Genomic DNA, 23030 nt, shown 5'->3' on the forward strand with positions numbered 1-23030 from the left:
ATATTCATGAGACTGATGCCAGCAGGTATCCAGCTATAAGCGGTAGTGGACGAAAACCAATCTTCAGGTTTAAACTATATAGTCTTGAGTTAGTGAGACTATCGTAGTTGATGACAATATTCATGTGACTAATGCCAGCAGGTATCTAGCTATAAGCGGTAGTGGACGAAAACCAATCTTCAGGTTTTGGCATTGAAATATACAACTGATGTGTTGCAAGTTATATGAGAACCCTTTCAGCATGTCGGACCATCTTCTGCTGTAATCAATGTTCCATTTATCCTACAAATGTTTAATATTTGAGAATTCTACAGATAGTGCATTAGAATGATATAAATGTTGGTATCGAAATAGTGGGACACGAATCAGCAACTGTGACAAGGGGTGCTTCACTCCATTAAGTCGTCCATAGCAACCTGATTTCTTACAGCAAGTCTGGTTTACGTATGAAAAACGCCCAAAAGAAGTTGTTCTTCTCTTTCATACTCCCCTGCTTTGAAAGTTTGTCCGGCTTCGTAGCTGTGTGGCCAGCTTATGACTGCGATGTGGGGAACCCGGGTTCGTTTCTTGGTGGAAGAACTCAGCCTCGTAAGACTCGTGAGGCCAACTGCGAGCTACTTGACGAAGCTGTAGCGATTCCAAACTCAGGAGACCCGACAACGACCGGTGGAACGGTGTACTCATGACATGCCCCTCCATAACGCATCCAGTGACGTCTCTGGCGGAGGATTACGCGTTTGTCTGTCTGATCCGATTGGCTCAACTAGGGCCAGAACTCGGAACTTTAGCTTTATCTTTGGCTCTGTGCTGTCGCAGTGACAAGGCTACTCCGGAATTCCTTCAGGGGTTTTCCAGCGACGAATTGTATCCAAGGATTTTGTAGTCATTTTAGACGAAAAAGTATTCTGTTGTGCTGGTGTGGTTCGCAAACAATGACAGATTCATCAGAGATCTTCAAAGATAGTTCTACCTAGGCATGGTTGAACAAATATGCCGCTGAAGTTCTTCACGTCTCTCCCAAAAGAATTACCTAGTTTGGTTACCTGGTTTTGTCAATACGAGTGCTTTCTCTGAATTTGAAAAATGTAATCTTCTTACTCGAGAAGTTTTATTTGCCCAGATAGCAGTAAATACATTTCTAGACACCTAGTTTCGGCATTTATACAGCCATCTTCAGATCATCTAGATACATCAACCATTGTGCCATTCAATGAAGTGCACTGTCATCTCGTCATGAATATATTTGAGAACAACTCGTTGAAGAAGACGCACCAGCGTAACGTCATATATTACACAATACGATAAATGACGCTACACTAGTGCGTCTCTTTCAACGAGTTTCTCCCAGTTGCGTTCATGACACTGCACTATATTGATGGCACAATCGTTGACGTATATATATGATCTGATGATTGCAATTTAAATTGCCAAATCTAGTTGTCTATAAACGTATATCTTGGGATCCGGGCAAAGAAAACTTATCTAGCAAGAACATTACATATTTCAAATTACCTACTACCTGTAATAAGTTGTGAACAGACAAAAGGTGCATATTTGCTTCCCTATCATCCCTGACTTATGATTGTGGTTGGTTTTTACTTTTAATTGGTTGTATAACTACATTTATGGCAGGGTTGGGGGCAAATTTTGAGTTTGATTTAAAGCAGATTAGTGCTCTTTCTTAGTTTAAGACAGTTAAAATTCACATACTCAACAATTACTACTAAAGATGTTTTTACACACCTTTTTCACTAAGAAACAAGGCCCTATAGCAGGCTAAAGATGTCGGCCAGCGTACCGATCATTTACGTTCAGAGAGAGCACTATTATTAAGACTGAGCTGATATTATTATTGATCAGTCTAAGCAGAAACGGTTATGGTATTTTTCATTGCTGATATCGAAAACAGCGTATAAAGTAAAAAACAAAACATGTAAATGTCGTGTGGCATTGCTGGCTAGAATATCACAGGGTCCACCCACTGTCGGTATTTGTAGAGGTTGGTGAGTCTAACGGATGCATGTGTAGTGTAGCGTTACGTTTGTGTTGTATCGTGACGGTAAGAGGAAGGAGAGAATAAAACCCGGTGCCACCACACATCTTTCGGGCGGGTCACTATCACCATTGTCACGTGTCCTCACTTCTTGAGACGCAGCAGAGACCTCTGGGACTTAATCCATGACTTTGGCCCAAGGACTGGCAAATGCTGGCCGTGAAAATTTCGTTAATCACCAGGACTCGAACTGGCTTACATCAAGGTCGAGTGCCACCACACAGGCGTCCTTCAGCGACCCTTTCCTTTTTTTCCCTCTACACACTAGGCCATTTTTATGCAAACCAGTTATAGTTTCTCAATGCTTTGAAACAAGAAATACATGTCTTTTTAATTACTTTTTAATTATTTAATGTTTTGATTTTTATTTACTTTTTTATTGTATTAGGGTCACAGACAGCTACAGGCTGGAGAAGACAAGGCGGGCAGGCGTCGAATCCCGAGGCCTGGCCACGATGCCTCCCCCTTCCCGTCGCTGTGCTGCACCCTCACACTGCTCATAGTAATTTTACTTATTTATTTATTTTACATATTAATTTTTTGTACATATTCGAATTAAAACTATGTTGTTCGTATGGAACCCAAGAAATCCCACAAGGTGATATAGGATGGCAGGCTGGCTAGATCCAAGGTGTAGGTGCGTTATATTTCGTTCCGAATCGGGCGGTAGCCTGCCACGCCGTAACACACCAACTTGGGGTGTGATGGAAACGCTGTTAAGATAACTGGCAAAATACAAGCGATAACGAGAAAAGGGCGCAACCTCCTCGTGTGCAGTCTGCAAGTACTGCCCAAAATCAAAGTGCGATTGATGAGCATCTCCACATACCTGCATCTACGTCTACACTGATACTCCGCAAGCCCTCTTGTTCAACTCGCAAATAGAGCGAGGGAAAAACGAGTGTCTGTACGCCTCTGTATGAGCCATAATTCCAAGTGTCTTATCTTCGTGGTCCGTACGAGTGATGTATGTTAGTGGGAGCAGAATCGTTCGGCAGTCAGCTTCAAATGCCGGTTCTCTAAATGTTCTCAAAAGCGTTTCCCCAAAAGAACTCCGCCTACCCTCCAGATACTCCCACTTGAGTTCCCGAAGCATCTCTGTAACACTTAAGTTTTGTTCGAACCTACCGTTTATAAATCTAGCTACCCTCCTCTGAATTGCTTCGATGTGTTCCTTCAATCTGACCTGGTACGGATCCCAAACACTAGAGCAGTACTCAATAACGGGTGACACCAGCATCCTAAATGCGGTCTCTTTACACGTCAACCAATCCCTCCTACAATCTCCCCAAATTAACCGAAGTCGATCGTTTGCCTTCCCTACCACAGTTTTCATATGCTCGTTCCACCTCATATCGCTGTGCAACTGTACGCAAAGATATTTAAACGACATGGCTGTATCAAGCTGGACACTAGTAATGCTGTATCGGAACATTACAGGTTTTTTTCTTATCATCCACATTAATTACATTATGTCACATTTAGGGCTAGCAGCCATTCATCAGACCAGCTGGAAATTTTGTCTAAGTCGTCTTGTATCTTCTTACAGTCACTCAACTTCGACAGCTTACCGTACACCACGGCATTATCAGCAAACGACTGCAGATATGCCAACGTTCAAACCTTTATCCAGAGAACTTTATTGCAGGGAAGTATTCCACCGCGGGCTAAAGAAAGAACTCTGGGCCAATAACATGCGGCAGCACTAGTAGAAAACAACTTGTAGAAAACGTGCGGCAGTTTATCGCTCCAACAAACAGACATCCTCAACGGCTACACAAGTGAATCTAAGGTGTCATCGTCGACACTAGAACAGTCGGCGCAGAGGGGAGAGTCCGCCAGTCCTACGGCATGGAACCGCTGATTAATTGGTCACTTCCCCGTTAGTCACATAATACCAGGTAGATCTGATATGCGTCGGAAAGAAACAGCAACGAATGGGACGCCAGACCACACAGTCCACCGCAACAACGGGAACTTGCACTTAACGACACTACACAGGAAAAGGACATGGAAACCCTTTGCTCGCGTCTGGCGCGTTCGTGACAATTCGGTGCGAGGATAACTGAGTTCCACAATGAACTCTGCGATGTGTGCAAATGTGGGCGTGATGCTACCAGCCATGGCCGGCGGGGAGAGGGACGCTGTCACAAGGACGGCAAGTAAATAGTGGGTGGTAATGGAGGCCTCGACACTGCACTATTGTTTATACATCGTGGCCATCCGAAGGGTCACCACACGATAGCGTACGTTTGTAAGACCAAGCCCTCCGGCACGCGGGAAGCGAATAAGTCTGTGAGATGGACATAGCCGTCAGAAAATATCGGCATCGATAGAACCTGTGCAGTATGAACCATTCTGGATGACACCTAGGTAACACACTGCAAACGATCGAGGCGACGTAGGGAGTTGTTACTGAGCATCTTACGGGTAGTTCTCAAAACTTGACGGAAGTTGACCACCACTGCACGGTACGTTGACGACGTAAAGGTAGCGGAGAGGTTGGGCGTAAGACAGGGGCGCCAGATCTTCCGGGGGGCGGGGGGGGGGGGGGGGTAACCCGGGACCAATAGACAGCGCAGTGGATTTGCACGTCACGACAGTCTCAAGTCGCCATCTGGACGTTAACTGTACCACCTGGCGTAGTTTGCTCTCTGGAGAGGACACGTAGTAAGAGAGGTCTGCAGCGCGCTGCCAACAGCCGCGCAAAAGTATTGTAATCAGTATCAGTAAGGTGATAGGGTGGTAGCGTTCCGTAGTAACGGCTTATGTATGGGACTAGTAATGTCCTCGACAAAAGCTTGCGGAATCCCAGCTGCAGACGTGATAAATTCATTATACATCTCCATCCATTATGTGGACATGAGGCCTCAAAACCTACGATAAAATTCATTCGGGAGTCACTTCATGAGTGGTGACTTGCACAGCGCACTCCTGAAGATAGTGGCTGTGACATCGACAAAGGTGAAAGGCTCCAATAACGCAACCCCCTCTTCACGTTTGAGGGCACGTGGAACGTCCACACCAATAGTGTCGAAGTCCAGGACGGCCCCATCATCGGCACGTTAGACTCGGCGATAATGTTAGACAAAGCTATCGACTATGTCCGCTTGGCAGGTGACCTGCTATGCATGGTGATTTACGAATTCGGTGACTACGCTTTATCTGCAGTATCTGCGGTCGAGCACAATATGATGCATGGACGGATTCTCCCGCGACACCACTTGAGGTCTGCGTGCTCGCCCCACAGCTCCTGTAGTTTCCGGCGGGTAATCGCTAGTAGCTTCGCCTTAATCAGGCTGCGTTCAGTTTGCACTTCCGGGGAAGGTGGTTGGCTTCAGAGTCACGGATGGCGCCGAAATTGAAGTCTGTAGTGTCCGTGTGCCAAGCGGCCACCTCCCCGCTGTAAGTGATGAATGTGCGACAGATCTTCGGTTTGGCACATTCCAGCCACCAATCCACCACTGATGCGTAGAATTGCAAAGGCTGTTTGCACCTTGTCCACGTTTCAGTGATACGTTGGTGACGATCAGGATCCTGCAGATGCTGTGTTGAGTGTCCATGATGTCTGACTTCTCCAAATGTTCTTAAGGGGAAGGGACAATGTACACATGCACGAGCAGTGACCAGAGAACACCGGGCCAGCACTCAGCATCCAGCACCACATCAACCAGCCCACGGAAGATACAAATACAGTCTAACCGACTTGCCGAATTCGTACTGTCGAACGTGAATCCGGGGTCGTTTGCGCGCAGTTCTTCCCAGGTATCCCGTAGGGCTAACGCCAACAATGAGACGCAACTCGTGGCACGTTGTAAAATTTGCTTAATGATCCGTCAAGCCGAGTACACAGTTAAAGTCCCTTCCAAAGAGGAGATGTTCATGCCGACGAAGAACAGTAGGGCAATGTCTTCCACATGAAATCGTGACCTGTCAAACCGACACCCGGCACCAGAAGACGCATAGACATTAATCATAGACATGAATCATGAACGCCATGCCTCTGGCAGACTGGAGATACATGATGTCGTCAGCCAGGATGCTTTCGCGGACATACACCCCTACTCCACGGCCAAGGTGATCGCAATGAGAGGTATAGAAGTCGTATCCTGCTATTGTGGTAGGGCTGCCAAATGCACATCCTGTAAAAGTGCAAAGTCTAGTTCCAAAGCCCATATCATTTCTTTCAGGAGATGGATCTCGACGAGCGTGCGAACGCCGTTGATATTCAGTGTCTCATGGACCTGCAGGCCAGCGGGGTGATGGGCTGTGGGTCACTGCTATGAAGATGCAGGGCAGCCAGTGGCGGCGCTGCCGGCGCCCGTCGCACGGCGCAGAAGTTCATATCATCTGGTCACCTCGCATAACGGCGGAGACTCCTGTACGGGATCTGCTGTTTCTTCAGTAGCCTCGCTCCACACCAGCGGTGAGTCCGTTCCCCTGGTATCCATACGTTCAATGAATGTCGACACCGTCAGATCGGCTAGTATCGTTCCTTCTTCGGTAGAAGCTTCAGACGTAGGAACATTCAGTTCCATTGATGCTAGAGCCACTGACGACGCCATCGTTCACGATCTCAGACTCTGTAATGCTGATTTGCTTAAGAGGTAGAGTATCATCTGGAGAGGAAGAAGAGTCCCGTTCCGACGTCGTGCGGCGGCTGCTTTTGCGTCGTTTAGGGGAACGTTGTTTACGCAATCGTCCTTCCGTATCTGAAGAAGAGAGTCGCGCCGGTCAGGTAGAAAGGCCGCCGTCGTGGCAACCAGGTATTCGATCAAGGAGTCACCTTCGACGTGAACTGGCGCAGCCATCGGAACTGAGAACATGGGCGAAGTCACATCGTCAGTCACGTCGTTCTCAGCCGCTTCAGAAAGGATGGGAACACTATCCACCAGACTAACAAGTGATTCCGAGAGCAGCCGGGAGGCCGAGGGCGACTTAAGCGCTATCCCACATGTGACCGGAAGTGTCGTAGATGACGAGGGAAGTACTACTCCTCCAGTAGGTAGCTGGATTACCCGTCTCTGCAGAAATTCATATCTGATGTGGCCCTCTTTCCCACATGCAGAACAAGTACGCGACTGTCCGTCGTACAGGATTACAGTCCGACATCCGCTGATGGTCAGATAAGACGGAACGTGAGTGCACACGTCGTCTGTGATCTGACATACCCCGTTGAGAACGGGATATGAGCGGAAGTAGCCTCAACGTTCTGCCATATCCTCATGAACAGTGCCGTACGGCCAGAAAGCCGCTGTGACATGCCCTGCAGCTATCTCGAACGGCAGTTCCAGCACGTGAATAGTTCAAATACCTAATTACGCTCATTCTACTTTGACCACGCCGGCGTTACCGTCAGCGTGACGGAAACGGAGTTCCTGTTTGATCGCGTTTGAAAGGCGCTCGCACGTAGCGTCATTGATCATTTTAATGAAAACGGTGTTAGTGAGAAATGGTAGATGCATACCCAGAAGTTCCGATAGCGAAATCTTCGCCGCCTCACGGATGAAACGTTCCACACTTAAGGTTTCGGTAGTGCATATTTCGGACAGAAGTTGAAACGTGATGTCAGTTTCCTGAACTTATTTGCCATGATCTCAGTGCGCGAGATCCGTGCACAAGCTATTTCACAATATAAACAAACACGAGCTCACACGTTCAGCAGGCGGAAATACGGCACGTCCTCTCCGGGCGGCCGTTAAAGACAGACTGCTCAAATGGCTCTGAGCACTATGGGACTTAACATCTGAGGTCATCAGTCCAAAGACAGACTGAAACCTTGGCTGCGGAGTCGTGTGTGCCCCCCCCCCCCCCTCCCGATGCCTTATTTTCATAGTGCGACATTCCTCTCTGCTGTTGTCCTTATAAATGAGTTGCAAGTCTTTTCCTAGTACATATGCGGTCCGAATATCACGAATGAAATCTCTCGACTACGTGAGCAGCAGACAAAGTGGGCAGGACATATATGTTTACTTCTTCGCTAGGTAAAGTATCAGTTTACTGCTAAGTCTCTGTTTTTTTTTATTTACGCATGTAAATATTGCCACTAGTGACACACCGTGAAGGGAATTCTTTTTCCCCTCTTCTGATGGAGGTATTGAGACCAACATTTCTAGGAACTAGCATATTTTTAGGAATTTTCGAGGGTAGGTGCTAACGTAGTGGAATTTCCAATGTGTACTCCTCAAAGATTTGAATCGAAAGCCGTGTTTTTTATTATTTGAACGTACCAGTGTTGACACTGGTTTAACACCTACTACAGAATTGACGGTGTTTGCTTGCAGACGTAATGAGTGGAACGCACAGCAGAGCGACCATACTGCCGAAACCTTCTAATATTGCTGTGGCGGTAAATCACTGTCTACGACAACGCTAAAATCTGTTGAATAAATCTTCTGCGTCAGAAGAAAGAAAGTGATTAATTTTTTCACTTCTACGATATCTTGTTTTACTTAGTCGGTCTAAAGAACCTTAGTTTATAACTTCAGAGGCGTATGTAATAGTGAAATGAAATACAGCTTGTTAGTAGCAAATTAAACCATAAGAAGGAAGTAAACCATTTCCTGATACTGTAGCCCCTATAACACGGTGGTTATAGTCTGGCATGTAATTTAGTAAATATGGATCGACTTTCAACAGCGAGCTCATTATGCTCGTTACACAAAGCTAATTTGATGTGATACTTGGTCTAACAGGATAGTGGTTCAAATGGCTCTGAGCACTATGGGACTTAACATCTATGGTCATCAGTCCCCTAGAACTTAGAACTACTTAAACCTAAGGACATCACACAACACCCAGTCATCACGAGGCAGAGAAAATCCCTGACCCCGCCGGGAATCGAATCCGGGAACCCGGGCGTGGGAAGCGAGAACGCTACCGCACGACCACGAGCTGCGAACTAACAGGATAGTTCATAATAATATTTTCTACGGCGTTATTCACAACTATATGCTACCATTTCAGGTCAGACGGTTTAAAATTTCATCAACAGTCAAATCATCGGGCAGGATTGACTCCATTAGAGAAAGATAACGATTCGGCTGTTGTATGGCTCAAATGGCTCTGAGCACTATGGGACTCAACTTCTGAGGTAATCAGCCCCCTAGAACTTATAACTACTTAAACCTAACTAATTTAAGGACATCACAGACATCCATGTCCGAGGCAGGATTCGAACCTGCGATCGTAGCGGTCGCGCGGCTCCAGACTGTAGCAAGGCTGTTCTATGTTGACGGATCTATGTAGGCATTCTACATTTACGATAGCTGTTAGTGTACATGAATCTAGTTTCTTCAGGCACAAATCGTCACTGTATTTCGACGGACGATGCATTTCGAGCACTGGGGGCACAGCTTCAGGTGCTTCATCAGTCTCCATCATTTTTCAAATTTATATTACTAGATGCCACGTTAAGATTAAATAGGAATAATAAATTATAATGTGTCACACTGTGAATAAAAAACTAAGACAACACCGAAAAATTACTTACTGTTTGCAGTAATTGTTACAGAGTTTCGAAGTAGAGTGTGAGTAGTCTATATTTATGCACATTTTTGAAAACAGTTCAAAACAAGTGAAAGAATATCAAAATGTGAATATGCTACCACACATGGAGGTATAATAAGGGGAGTTGTGATGACGTCATAAGCCTGAAGCTGACGTCCGCCATTTTCCATTGATTTTACAATGTCTGTGTTTGTGGATGAACATCTGGAGGACATTGTATCGTATAATGTAACTATATAAACACAGACATCGTAAGCTTCAATAATGTATCCATGCCTCAACGGGATAAAACGAGTTTAAAAAAAAAGATATTTGTCCCTCTCTGTGCGGCAGTTGCGAAATGTGTGAGCGTAAGGGCTGTGGATTCCGTGACATATAGAAGTTTGGGTCGGTCTTGAAGTGTGCTCGGATAGGCGAAAGGATTAAGGCGACGGCTCGCGGAAGCGGGAACTCCGAGTTCGAGTCCTGGTCCTGTACAGATTTTCGTCTGTTTGTCACAAGCAGCTGAGGTCAGTCCGGATTCACTAAAAGCGAATCAGTTACGTAACATTTGATTACAGTACATTAGATCTGCCACTATAGGTGGTTTAAGAGTAAAGAGTCCATGCTGTTAGTTTTTCCCAGGTGGCAACTTTACTGCCGTAAAACCTTGTCTCGGCTCGGCTGGGCTCAGCTCAGCTGCCCCTTAACCTAGAGGTGATGTAAGGGCCAGATGAGTGAGGAGTGTGCTTCCTCAGCCAGCTACCGGGCACTGCTCGTTAGCGGCGACCCCCCGCAAATTACAGACCAAGGTCACAGGCGTGAGGCGTGCCAGGTTGTCTAAGGGAGCACTGAAACCAGTAACGCGCTTAATGAGATGTATAGATGAGTAATTACACGAGCTTCAAATTAAATATCACCCAACGGCTTGTAGCTTCCAGCGTATTCTACGGTATTTCCAATTCAAATACTTCCTTTTAATTTTTCCTGTCAAGATGGATGTTAGGCATAAGCGTCTATATCGCAAATCGAGCACATGAGCGTGTAATCGAGCAGAAAATGTACTTCAATAAACAATATGTATATGAAATCAGAAACCACATTTTGGGAGCACAATAAGGCAGTGTGCTTCGTCATTAAAACTGACAACGGCCGGGAGAGCGGTGTGCTGACTTACATGCCCCTCCTTATCCGCATTCAGTAACGCCTATAGGCTGAGAATAAAAACACGGCGGCCGGTTAGCACCGCTAAGTTCTTCCGAGACCTGTTCAGACGGAGTTTAGGTAAGGCAATGTTTGCAGTTCAGCATTTCCTTGGCGTTGTAAAGCATGTTACTTGCGAAACTGGAAGAGCAGTGTTGCCGCTACAAACTCAAGTAGTAGATAGACAGATTAGTCAAGTGTATATTGCCGCTCGCTCTTACGCACGCGTTGTGGCGTAGTCGTTAACGACATTTGGAAAGGGATACAACTCTATGTAGCCAAAGACCTGTCGACAAAACCGTCAGATGAAGATGGAATAGGCTAAAATGGGGGGCGGGGGGGAGGGGGGGACAACAACAACCAGAGAATCGATCAGGTCTCTTGATGGCCGCTTGTGCACTTAATACAAGAGATAGAGCTCAACCACAGATACCAACATATATTACTCTCACTCTTAATAACACAACGGGAATTCTAGCGAAACTCTCAAATGAATAGAGTTTCATTACAAAAGACCTATTGGAGAACTACAGAAAAAAGCAGTGCACATATCAGTCAGCCAAATAAAAAACGTAGGTATGAACTGAGGGTTAGTGTGATCTAACTTCGGATGCGACTTCAGGTTCAATGCTGCGCTTGACCGACGCATCGCTGCATCGAACAGTCGGCTGTTCAATAATCCTTGCTTTACGGAAGTGGATTAAATTAAAATTTGCGACGCTATTAAAAACAAGAATAGCTAAAGGTAACACCCACAAGATAATGTACATCTATTTCAAAAACTTTTCGGCTTCAAAGGCGAGAACAATTATTTTTTGCGAGTCGGAAACCAAACTGTGATTCGCTTAAAAGACTGTATTTATTCAGGTAATTCATTAATCTGTCTTTCATAATTGCTTCTATTATTTTTGAGAATGGTGACAGCAGGGAAATGGGCCAGTAATTTTAAGCAAAGGCATAACTCTTTCCTGTTTTAACTGCTCTGGAAATCTCCCTGATGTGAAGGATTCATTTATTGTATTTGTTAAGGGGCCTTGTATAATCTCTATGCATTGTTTCAGTACACACATTTGTACTTCATCTAGGCCTACTGACTTTTTAGTTTTTAGTTTTGGAACAGTTTTATTTACTTCATTCTCTATGGTTGGAAGTAACATCATTATTTACAGGTGTTATATTTGTTTTGGGGAATTTTTGCTGTAACGTCTATGAAATACTTGAAAAATGTTCATTTATTGTTGTGCATCATTTATTGCTTTATCCCCCTCCATTAGCAGTATGTTATTCTGGTTTTTTTTTTACCTCTCCCCGTTTCCTTTCTTATAATATCCCAGACTGCTTTGCTTTTATTCTCTGCATTATATATTATTTTGTCATTAAATAACATTTTCCAGCAATCAGCACCTTCCTAAGAATCGTTTTGTATTTATGATAGAAAATTAAGAATTCTGGATCATTGCGATTTTTTTCATGGAATTAAGGTATTTAAGTGTTTGGGAGGACTTCTGAATACCAGCTGTTATCCATCTGTTTTTGTGAGATGTTTATACAGATATGCATATTTTAGGAAATGCCCTTCAGAAGTTCAATTTAAATAATGTGAAGAATTTTTGAGAATTTAATGTTCACATTGGTTTCCTTATACACTTCATCCCAGCTTTGTTTTGCTAGTTCCTCTGAAAAATCTTTTATTTTGATTTCTGATAGATGTAGTCTGTAGGCTTGTAGTTATTCGATGCCTTATTTTAGTGTCGTTATTTGGTAGAGATGGTCTGAGAGTCCGAGATCTTTTACAGCTACATCGCATTTTTCCCTGCCCATCTTTGTGGCCACATGGTCAATTACTGATGCAGTCGATTACTGATGCAGTCGATGTAGTAACCCATGTTGCACTATTGACCAATAGGGACATGCCGAAACTTTTAAGGATGTTTATGAGGGTGCTGCTGGATTCATTTATGATATTAGTGTTGATGTTAATGTCCCGACGCAGAATTATGTCGATCTTTGTACTTGAGACTTTACCTAGAACTTATGTTAATTTATTGAAAACAGTGTCCACACTACCACTGGGGGAACTATACACACACAAAATTATTAATTTCTTGGTGATATGAAGCCCTGTTAATTCAATAGCTGATATTTCGAAGTGTTTGTCTTCACTTTCTGCACTGAGGTCACGTCTTGGTTTGAACTGTGTTACTTCTCTGATGCAAATGCATGATCCTTCTCCCGTTAAAGCAGTTCTGCAGTAAGAGTTTGCCCTTTCATACAATGATAATACTACATGTTGGATTTCTGTGTATCTACACCATTGCTCAGTAACATAAACTACGGTGCAGTTCAAAGATTGGAGCCCAACTTCTAATAGTTATTTTTTATTTTTTATTGATGGCATGTTTTGATAGAGGATTTTTAAGTCTGTGAAATGCACCATGTTACTCTTTCCAATGGTTTGTTTTTCTTTGTGACATCTGGTATGTGTGATATTTGGAGTGTTAAAATCTGCCTTGGATTGATTTTTTCAGTATTTTTTTAAATCGCCGGAGATACTCTTTAGACAGGGGAACCTGTTGTCTGAATTTATCCTAAAAAGACTTACTTTTACTACCCGTGACAACAGGTATTTGACCATGTGTCGCCTGAGATCCACCCCCTATACTTTCATGAACCAGCTGTACCAATCTTCCCTTCCCAGCCATGCCTGGGGAAACCCCATCTGTTGATAGTCCCTACGGGCACCAGAGTAACACGAGCAAAGTTGGCTGCCCTCAGAGTCACCTCTAACTCCACATTGATTCGCCTTACAGCTCCATCAAGGTGTGGTCGAGCATGACGCCGGAACAGCTCAACAAAGTGTACGTTGGCGCCATGAATCAGGGAAGCTATCTTGTCCAGCTCACCACCTATGTCATATGCTCCACCCCTGTCCAAATTGTTTCCTGCCCACCCACTATCACTACATCTCCTTTAGCTTGAAGATACTGGTGGCCTGGTACGCTTCCCCTAAACTTTCCTGTAACTGAGGGTCTACACCTCCCCCATGGCTACTACCCAGCAGCAGCACTTTCTTCTTCCTAACAATTTCTACATTCTTAGGCTTCTTGGCATTGGTTGAAGTATGCTCCACATTTCCTGCTCCTAGTTCTACCTGAGGCTCTTCTCCACTTAACTCTGGTAGTGGTAGATACCTGTTTTTGGTGTTGGTGATAAAACTGTAGCCGGCCGAAGTGGCCGTGCGGTTAAAGGCGCTGCAGTCTGGAACCGCAAGACCGCTACGGTCGCAGGTTCGAATCCTGCCTCGGGCATGGATGTTTGTGATGTTCTTAGGTTAGTTAGGTTTAACTAGTTCTAAGTTCTAGGGGACTAATGACCTCAGCAGTTGAGTCCCATAGTGCTCAGAGCCATTTGAACCATTTTTGATAAAACTGTCAGATCGCGTTTTCTCTCTTCCGAGCCTCCTACCAGCTGCCAGTTCCCAACCACCCTCTTCCCCCTTATCTCCTTTGATCCTTATGAGTTCCTTCCTGGCTTCCTCAAATTGTACCTGAAGTGCACAGATTTGTTTTTCCTGTTCCCCAATCAAAATGTTCCTATTACACACTCTGCAGTTCCAGGACATAGCCTCTTCTGTTCTCCCAACATTCTTCCCACTGCATCCCCCATCCCCCCCCCCCCTCCAGTGAATCTGAAAACGCGACAAAGATGAGTGCGTCACCGGTATATTTTTGGATCTTTCTAACACCTTTGATACAGTCAACCACAAGATTCTATTAAATAAATTAGAAACATTAGGAATAAGAGCGGTAGTTAATGACTGGTTCGATCATACCTAGCAGAGGGAACAAAGAGCAGAGATAACAGATACTTCAAATAGATCCAAACATTTAGTAAAAAATATAGCGGTTCTGTAAGGTAGCATATTATTCCTGATATACAGCAATGACTTTACCAGTACTGTTACTCATGATGGAAAAATTCTCTTCGCTGATTACAGCAATATTACAGTCATTCAGAAAAGAAGAGAACTCCTTGCAGAGAAAGCAAATGACACTCTCAAGGAAGTTTACAATTGGTTAATAATCAATAAAGTGACATTGAACATAAAGAAAATTAATGCCATGAATTTCGCTTTGAACAAGGAAAATGACTATTAAATTACATGTAGATGGCACCTCTATAGACTGTGTAACAAATGCGAGATTTCTAGGAATGAATATTGATTCTCATTTGAAGTGGTGTGAGCACGCAAAGGTACTTGGGAACAGAATGCATCAGCAGTTATGCTCTTAGAATCCTATCATCAGTGTGTAACGTGCAGTGTCCTTTAGTTACATAGTATTCATATGTACACTCAATTCTTAGCTATGGCACTATTTTTGGGAAGAAATGCACAAAATATGAACACAATTTTGAAACTTCAGAGAAGAGCCATAAGAATGATAACCAAAAATAGTAGTCGAGCTCACTGTAAAGATCTGTTCAAAACATTGGGATTTTTACTGCTCTGTGTGAATACATTTACGTGTCAGTTGCACACATCAAAAATAACATTGGTAATTATTGCACAGACAGCTCTGTTTATTATCATGGAACAAGAGCTAGACTCTACTTACACTTGCCAAGAAAAAATAAACATAAAACTCAAAACAGCATTTTCTACCAAGGAATAAAACGGTACAATAAATTAGTAAAAGAGATTAAAGAAATTGCAAAAATATACTTATTTAAAAAGGTAGCTAAAAAGTACCTGATATGTACTACATTTTATACATTGAAGGATTACTTAGATAAAAAAAGAGTAGGTGTTTGGTAAAAAAATGCTATAGAAATAAATAATAATAATGATTATAAAACATTCAACATTCCGCATAACACTTTCACACTGTTTTTTTTTCCTTCTTTTTTTCTTTTCTAGAAAAACTTACCCCCAAGCTATGCATAGCGCAATACTACCACATCTTCCTTTTTCTGAGCTCAACATCTCACTAATTATAAATGGGTGCTGACTCAGTTTTCAGGCTAGAAAATGGGAAGTTGCGGTACAGAAAATGGCCCAGAGATCACCAGTGTGAGTGTGTTTGTGTGTTTGTGTGTGTAGTGAGTGAAGTGTTATCAAGCAATGTGTGTATAGTTTGTGCAGTGACTGACAGTGAGATATGAGTGAACAGTGTGGCATTACATTATTTAGTAAATTATTTGTAAAAAAAGTATTGTATACCAGGAGCAAATCTAATGATTGTCTCCAACTAGAAGTCTGTAAATGTATGTGTATACGAATTAGCTTATTCTAAACTTGTAAATACTTTGACATGTCCTACATCCTTGTAAAAAGGGCTCTGAGGATTAATAAAGCTACTACTACTGCTGCTACTGCTACTAATACTACTACTACTACTACTACTACTACAAGGACGAGAACAGTTACGTGGCTTATACGTTCCTATATAAACTACGTCATCAACAATGGAAGTTAATCTGTAACTGAATTCAAACTGTACTTGAAGCAAGCAGGGGCCACATTGTCAACAGCAAGGGGAAAAAGCAAAAATGTTCCCTTTCATGCACTTTTTACGAAACTAATGTTATTTTAAAACGGAAAACAACAAACCTTTAAAATTAAGAGGAAGTTTTGAGTTTTAGTAGAAGTAAATCTGAGTGCCTTCATTTCAAACGAAGTAACAACACCTTTTTCATGCGCCACAAATTAAATAACAACAATCCGCTTAGAGAAGAAAATTTTGGTTTTAAGAGGAACTAGAGCTTTTTAGTTAGTTTCACAGTAGAAGACTCAAGATTCTTAAGGAAAAAGAGAATAACTGAAGAAAGCTAGCCATTAAAAAATAGATAGAAAAAAGCGTTGCTAGAAGGATTGTTGCTGGTCGCCATTACTTGACGTTTAGCATTTATCTTTCCTGAAAGTTCACGTGGTTCCCCCCCGTCGGAGGTTCGAGTCCTCCCTCTGGCATGGGTGTGTGTGTCGCCCTCAGCGTAAGTTAGTTTAAGTAAGATTAAGAAGTGCGTAAGCCTAGGGACCGATGATCTCCGCAGTTTGGTCCCATAGTCCTTACCACAAATTTAAATTTTTCAATTTTAATTTCTGAAATGTCTAATGTGTGTATATTCTTTAATATTCTATTTTCGTATATGTACCAGCATTCAGGAAAATTCCACGTCTGTATAAATAGCTGCACTCTCCACCCAGGAGTTCAGTTTTGTTCTGGCTGTACGTTGTTGCCAGTAATAAATACCATTTCCTTATCAAATGTTGAACCTTATTGACGTCCCTTGTGTCTACATAATTTGACTTGATTCTCGGTTAGACGTGATATATTACAAGCTGGAAGAGGACGCAGAGCTCTGCAATGGGGAGCTCTACACATAAGTCGCGTACGGATAATGAAAGTAGCTTCTTGGATTTCATTCTCCAGAACGCCTGCAACGATTAGTGGTATTTCCACAAGTAGATGAAGCAGTCTGCCACGAGACTTAATATCTGTCGCTGTACTGCAGAGCCGTTGTAACACAGAAGTAGAACACTCCTTCTGGTTTATCTTCTTCAGCAATATAGCGCGTTCAGAACATACTAAAATAATTATTAAATAAGTCCATGTTTTTCAAGGAAGTTCATATTCTCCAGCGTTAGTAATAAGCGTCAATTTGATTCAGATTTACAGAATACGAAGCAAATGCACTGATCTAGGAAACGTCATAGTAACTAGTACTATCGCTAAAGAAGAAGCAATTCAAGCAATCCTCAGAAAGAAGTTCGTCGATAATTTAATATTAGATGCAGGGCGCTCCCGTACTCATTACCCTGTATCTGTCTTTTCTAATGTGTTTTATACGTTTCTGGAAATAGAGAAACTGAAAATATGTACATAGTACCGTTTTGTCTAAAGGCATAATTTCCACAATAATCACAATTCTATCATATTATTATCTCTATATGTAAAAAAACGCAGTCTTATATTCCGTGTACACCTGGTCATTAAGAATTTCACGTAAGTGTGAATCTCATTCAGTTGACCAAGTACTGAGAGTTCAAAGTCAAGACTGAGACCGCACGGTCAGCTAGAGCTGCTCTGTGTAACCGGCCGCAGAGGTGGGCTGGAATGTTAGTAATTTCTGGAAACCGATGACCGACCAAAGGCCTTCCTTACGCTCATTGAACAGTTTGTGTATGTGCACCGAATGGGAACCTCAAGAGTACGGCTGTCTTTCACAGCACATAGAGAGAAACTGAGGGTTCGATTTCGAGTACTCAAATCTCACAGATGAAAACCTCTGTTTTTTGTAACTAGGTAAAAAGAAGAAAACGAGATTCGAAACTTGTAATAAATTTCTACTTGAGTAGTTGCCAGACAGTGAACGATATAGAATTAGGTCTAAAGGTAAAAATGTAAATTACTTAATTTAATGCAAATCAGGCGAAAACTTGATTAATAGAAACAATTTTTGCGTGTATAAGAAACATATTTACAAAATGCTATTCGAAAATTTTTTAGCACATCTGACAATGTAAATTATTTTGTATATTCTTATATAGGTAAACTTCATCAACGGACTTTGTTCAGGGCTATTTCCAGCGGATTTCATTATATGTCTGCCTACTTCATAAGGACCCTAAGTTCTGGAACGGTATTCTAGAATTCGTTGCACAAGCCTCTTGTACTACATTTCTTTTACACATGCAGTGCATTTCTCAGAACCTTTCCTGGAAATCATTCACCGCCCCTAATACTGCTTTTGTGTGATTGACTCATTTCATATCGCTTTTTAGTATTAACCCTAAATATTTGTGCTGTAATGTGTTAGAGGTTCTCCAATGAACTTGTAATAAGTTATTACAGGATTCTTTCTCTCTGCCGCAGATATTACCTCAGATAAAACCAAATGTAAAGACACAACTGTCCGGGTATCAGAGCTCAGTAACGTGCCATTTCTGCGATTCAGGGAAGCGAGCCTGCCGCAGATCGAATCCGTCTCGCGGATTAACCAGAGCTGGTGAGCCGGGCACCCTGGGTGTGATTTTTAGACGGTTTTCCACATCCATCCAGGTAAATAACGGGAGGGTACTTACGTCATGCCTCTGATACGCGCTACACTGATATTTATGGAAAGTTCCCAGACTTGAAATCATGATATTTACTCCATATGCAGTTCCAGAATTCGTCCTTGGGGGGGGGGGGGGGGGGGGGAGTGTTACAGCGAGAAAGGACATCCGTCCACCACCTGTCACCACACCAACATTGCAAAAACAGAATAAAAATTACGTCCAAATGGAGACAATGGAAAAGGCAAGGAAGATGAAGAAAAAGAAGATCAACACATAAACAGAGCTGCTGCTCTTCATTACATCCGGGTACGGAAGAGCATCGGCAGTGAACAGTCTTATGCAGGTGCTGACCCTGTCTGCTAAATCGACTGTGCGTACTGAAAACGTAGGGGTCCTACTGCGCTTTCTCGGGGAGCACTTGATGTCTTTCCGTTAAACAAACATCTCTAAATAAGAAATCTGAAGGGTGTCGACCACACAATACTATTACCGAACAGGTCAATGCAGTGCAATTGCTAAATATGAATGGGAACTGGACATGCGTTCTAATCTTCCCCTTCCCTCTCTGTCCTCTTCCTCCTCCTCGCCCTCCCTTTGTCCATATCCTCGTTGCCCTTCTCTTTGTCCAGCTCTTTCTCCTTCCACGCCTCACCACATTTCTAAAGCTCCTCACCCTCCTTCCCCCTCTCTCAGTCCATCTCCTCCTTCACGCATCTATCCATTTTTTTCTCATACCTTCTATGTCGATTTTCTCCTCCCTCGTCTCTCTGACGTGGATTCGTGTTTATTGTTATTGCAACCGAAACCTTGATTGGGAAAATGAATGGATAAATCGGTTGTAATCATTGGTATACTGCGAATGAGAGAGAGATCTCTCCATCTGCTGGATGTGTGAGAATAGTAGCTTCGGTGACAGTATTTCGGATAGTTTTAATCAGCGAACACGTGGGATTACAAAGTTTTGGACGACTCAGATTCCATAGTAGTCTAGGTTGATAAGCCATAAATCCAACTTTCCCGTTTTCTGTTAAAGCCGACTGCCAAGAACAAACTAACACAGGACACTGTTGTGTATAAATTTCTATTTAATATCATATTTAGAGGGAAAGAACTTATTTGGAACAAACATTTCCCTAATGGCATAAACGCCCTACTGTCGTAGTTTAAACTGACGGCGTACAATAAAACGAAACCACACATTTTCATAGTAGTGCTCAGTACTTTCTTCCTCGCAGTCATTTTTGATAGAAAACCTGTACATCGTTGGAAAATATGTCCACATGAATGTTTGTTAGAGGATCATCTAAGCATTTGACGTAAACCGATGAAGAACTTCCTAGGTGTTTGCAGACAACGTTCCATATATATATCCAAATATTCATTAGAGTGTTGTGTAAAAATTTGAAGGAAATGGGTGAAGAACCTTTCGAGATTTTCGGTAACAACGTTCCCCCTTTTATACCGGGTGATCAAAAAGTCAGTATAAATTTGAAAACTTAATAAACCACTGAATAATGTAGATAGAGAGGTAAAAATTTACACACATATTTGGAATGACATGGGGTTTTATTAGAACAAAAAAAAGTATTGCTAGACGCGTGAAAGATCTCTTGCGCGCGTCGTTTGGTGATGATCGTGTGCTCAGCCGCCACTTTCGTCATGCTTGGCCTCCCAGGTCCCCAGACCTCAGTCCGAGCGATTATTGGCTTTGGGGTTACCTGAAGTCGCAAGTGTATCGTGAATGACCGACATCTCTAGGGATGCTGAAAGAACCTATCCGACGCCAATGCCTTACCATAACTTCGGACATGCTTTACAGTGCTGTTCACATTAGTCCTCGACTACAGCTATTGTTAAGGAATGATGGTGGACATATTGAGGATATCATGTAAAGAACATCATCTTTGCTTTGTCTTACTTTGTTATGCTAATTATTGATATTCTGATCAGATGAAGCGCCATTTGTCGGACATTTTTTGAACGTTTGTATTTTTTTGGTTCTAATCAAACCCCATGTCATCCCAAGCATGGGTGTCAGTTTGTACCTCTCTATCTACATTATTCCGTGATTTATTCAGTTTTCAAATTTATACTGACTTTTTGATCACTCTGTATATTAGATATACAGGGTGTATGATAATTAATGACGTAAACGCATAGAGTTGAAAGTACACGATACTAGAAGCAAAAAAGTCGCAGTAACCATAGGGTCGAAAAGGCATACCTTAAGAGCTACGAGCAATTTTTCTTCAATATTTCTTCTTCGATACTGTGAAGCAAATCTGTCAACTGTAAGTTCTTTGCTTTCCATATTTTGGGAAGTAGTAATATGGATCAAAACAAGAAAAAAGTCCAGTAAACATGTGCTCTAAAATGCATTCCCTAAGAGCTATGAGCACTTGTTCGTCTTTGCTACTTCGAAACACAGCTGTTCTAATGATTAAGCACTCGTAAGTTTTAATGTATGCGTCTTCGAGCACATGTTTGCTGGACATTTTTTTCTTAGTTTGGTCCATACTACCAGTTCCCAAAATGTAGAAAGCAGAGAACTTGCAGTAGAAGAGATTTGTTTCACAGTATCGAAGATGAAAAATTGCCCGTAGCTCTTAAGGTATGCATTTTCGTCCCTGTGTTTACTGAGACGTTTTTGCTTCTAGTAACGTCTACTTTCAACTGTATGTTTTTACGCCACTAACTATGATACACCCTATAGATTATATACTAAAAAGGAAAGATCTATGTCCAACGTTCTTCCTTATATCTTACAGATATGTCCGTATATCGAAAATGAATAGCCTATGTCATCCAAATGTTCATTAGAGAGTCGTGTAAAAATTTGAAGTAAATTACTCTAGTAATTTTCGACATTTGTGGTAACAACATTCAACAACGGCTGGTCTTTATATAGTGGTATAACTTAGCACTGCCCTAGAATCTCATTTTGATATACTGAACTGATTTTGAATTAATAGGGATCCCGCAACTACACATTTCTAGTGTTAAAATATGTCTGCAACCCAATGGTTTTCTACTGAAGTCCAGCACCGAGGTCTTCACAGACGTACATAAGGAATCTTGAATAAAATAGACACCAGTAGATGTAATTTTGTTTGATAATTTTATTTAGCTACCCGTTTCGGTGTCTCATCGGCACTATCTTCAGGCAACTATAGACGAAACTAGGTAATTCATCTAGTCGTTAGTGCTGTTATAGGGACTACTATATCTATCTGGTTTCCACAGACTTGTAAAAACTTCTCGGTCGATGTCGACCTTTCAGATGTCGTTAGAGGTGCCAGTCAGGCAGTGAAACTGGTAGGTAAATAAAATTATTAAATAAAATTCCGGCTGTTGGTATCTACTTTCTGAATGTTTTCGACCAGTCATAACACGATCCCATTTACACAAGACTGAGCTACAGATACACACGGAGTAGTAACAATAGTCCGCGCTCTTCGTGTGTCCACTGCCAACAACATCCCAAAAACCAAATGCAACTGCCGACGAGATCGCAAACCCCGAGGCAGCAGCGCAGCGCCGCGACGCGACGTACCTCTCGACGTGACGCGAGTGGTCGGCAGTGTAGTGGAGGAGGCGTCGGGCGGCCACTGCGGGACACGGACACCGGTTGCTGTCGCGGACGCACAGTGGAGTGGCTGTTGGGCGCAGGCAGCGGGCGGCAGGCGGCGACTGAGCGGTGGGCGGGCGGCGCGGCGCCGCAGCCGCCGCCAGCCGTGCCCCACTCTCGCTGTCCGGCCCACGCCGCGCCTCGACTTTCATCGCGCTCATCACCACGGCACGGCACGGCGAGGCGCAGCCCAGGCCGGGGCGCGCGGCCCGCGGGCCAGCCGGGGCGCGCACCGTCAGCGGCGGCAATAGCTGCGGCGAGAGCCGGCGAAAGGCTGACACCCCACGGCCCCTGCCCGGAAACAGGAGACCCCAGTCCATACCCAAATGACGTGTCCCATCGCATGGCTGTGCAACTTACACTTTCAGATCCTGAATGGGCAAGCTACTTTACAATATGACTGTCTGTCCCTCTTTTCTCTTATTTCCTACTATCTTGTCCGGGTACCTACACTGCGCAACAGAATTAAACGATCACTTTTTCGAAAGCCCGTAATTCCCACCCATTACGACGCTTAAGCTTGAAACCTGGCTCAGAGTGCACACAATCCTCCTCCGTAACGGTACAAAAGAGTGGCGCTCTGCGGACGTCACCCTCGA

At 43.2% G+C, this 23030-nt stretch overlaps 1 protein-coding gene across 1 annotated transcript in view; it reads right to left on the reverse strand.

The window, feature by feature from the left end:
- Positions 1-22482, reverse strand: part of LOC126474874 (chymotrypsinogen 2-like) — a 439039-nt gene extending 416557 nt beyond the window's left edge. Inside the window, exon 1 of the mRNA XM_050102354.1 lies at positions 22357-22482. The gene's annotated coding sequence lies outside the window, so the exon portion shown is untranslated. The remainder of the gene's footprint in view (positions 1-22356) is intronic.
- Between the last annotated feature and the right edge of the window lie 548 nt (positions 22483-23030).

The sequence above is a fragment of the Schistocerca serialis genome, chromosome 4 (genome assembly GCF_023864345.2).
Source record: "Schistocerca serialis cubense isolate TAMUIC-IGC-003099 chromosome 4, iqSchSeri2.2, whole genome shotgun sequence".
Taxonomy (NCBI): Eukaryota; Metazoa; Arthropoda; class Insecta; order Orthoptera; family Acrididae; genus Schistocerca; species Schistocerca serialis.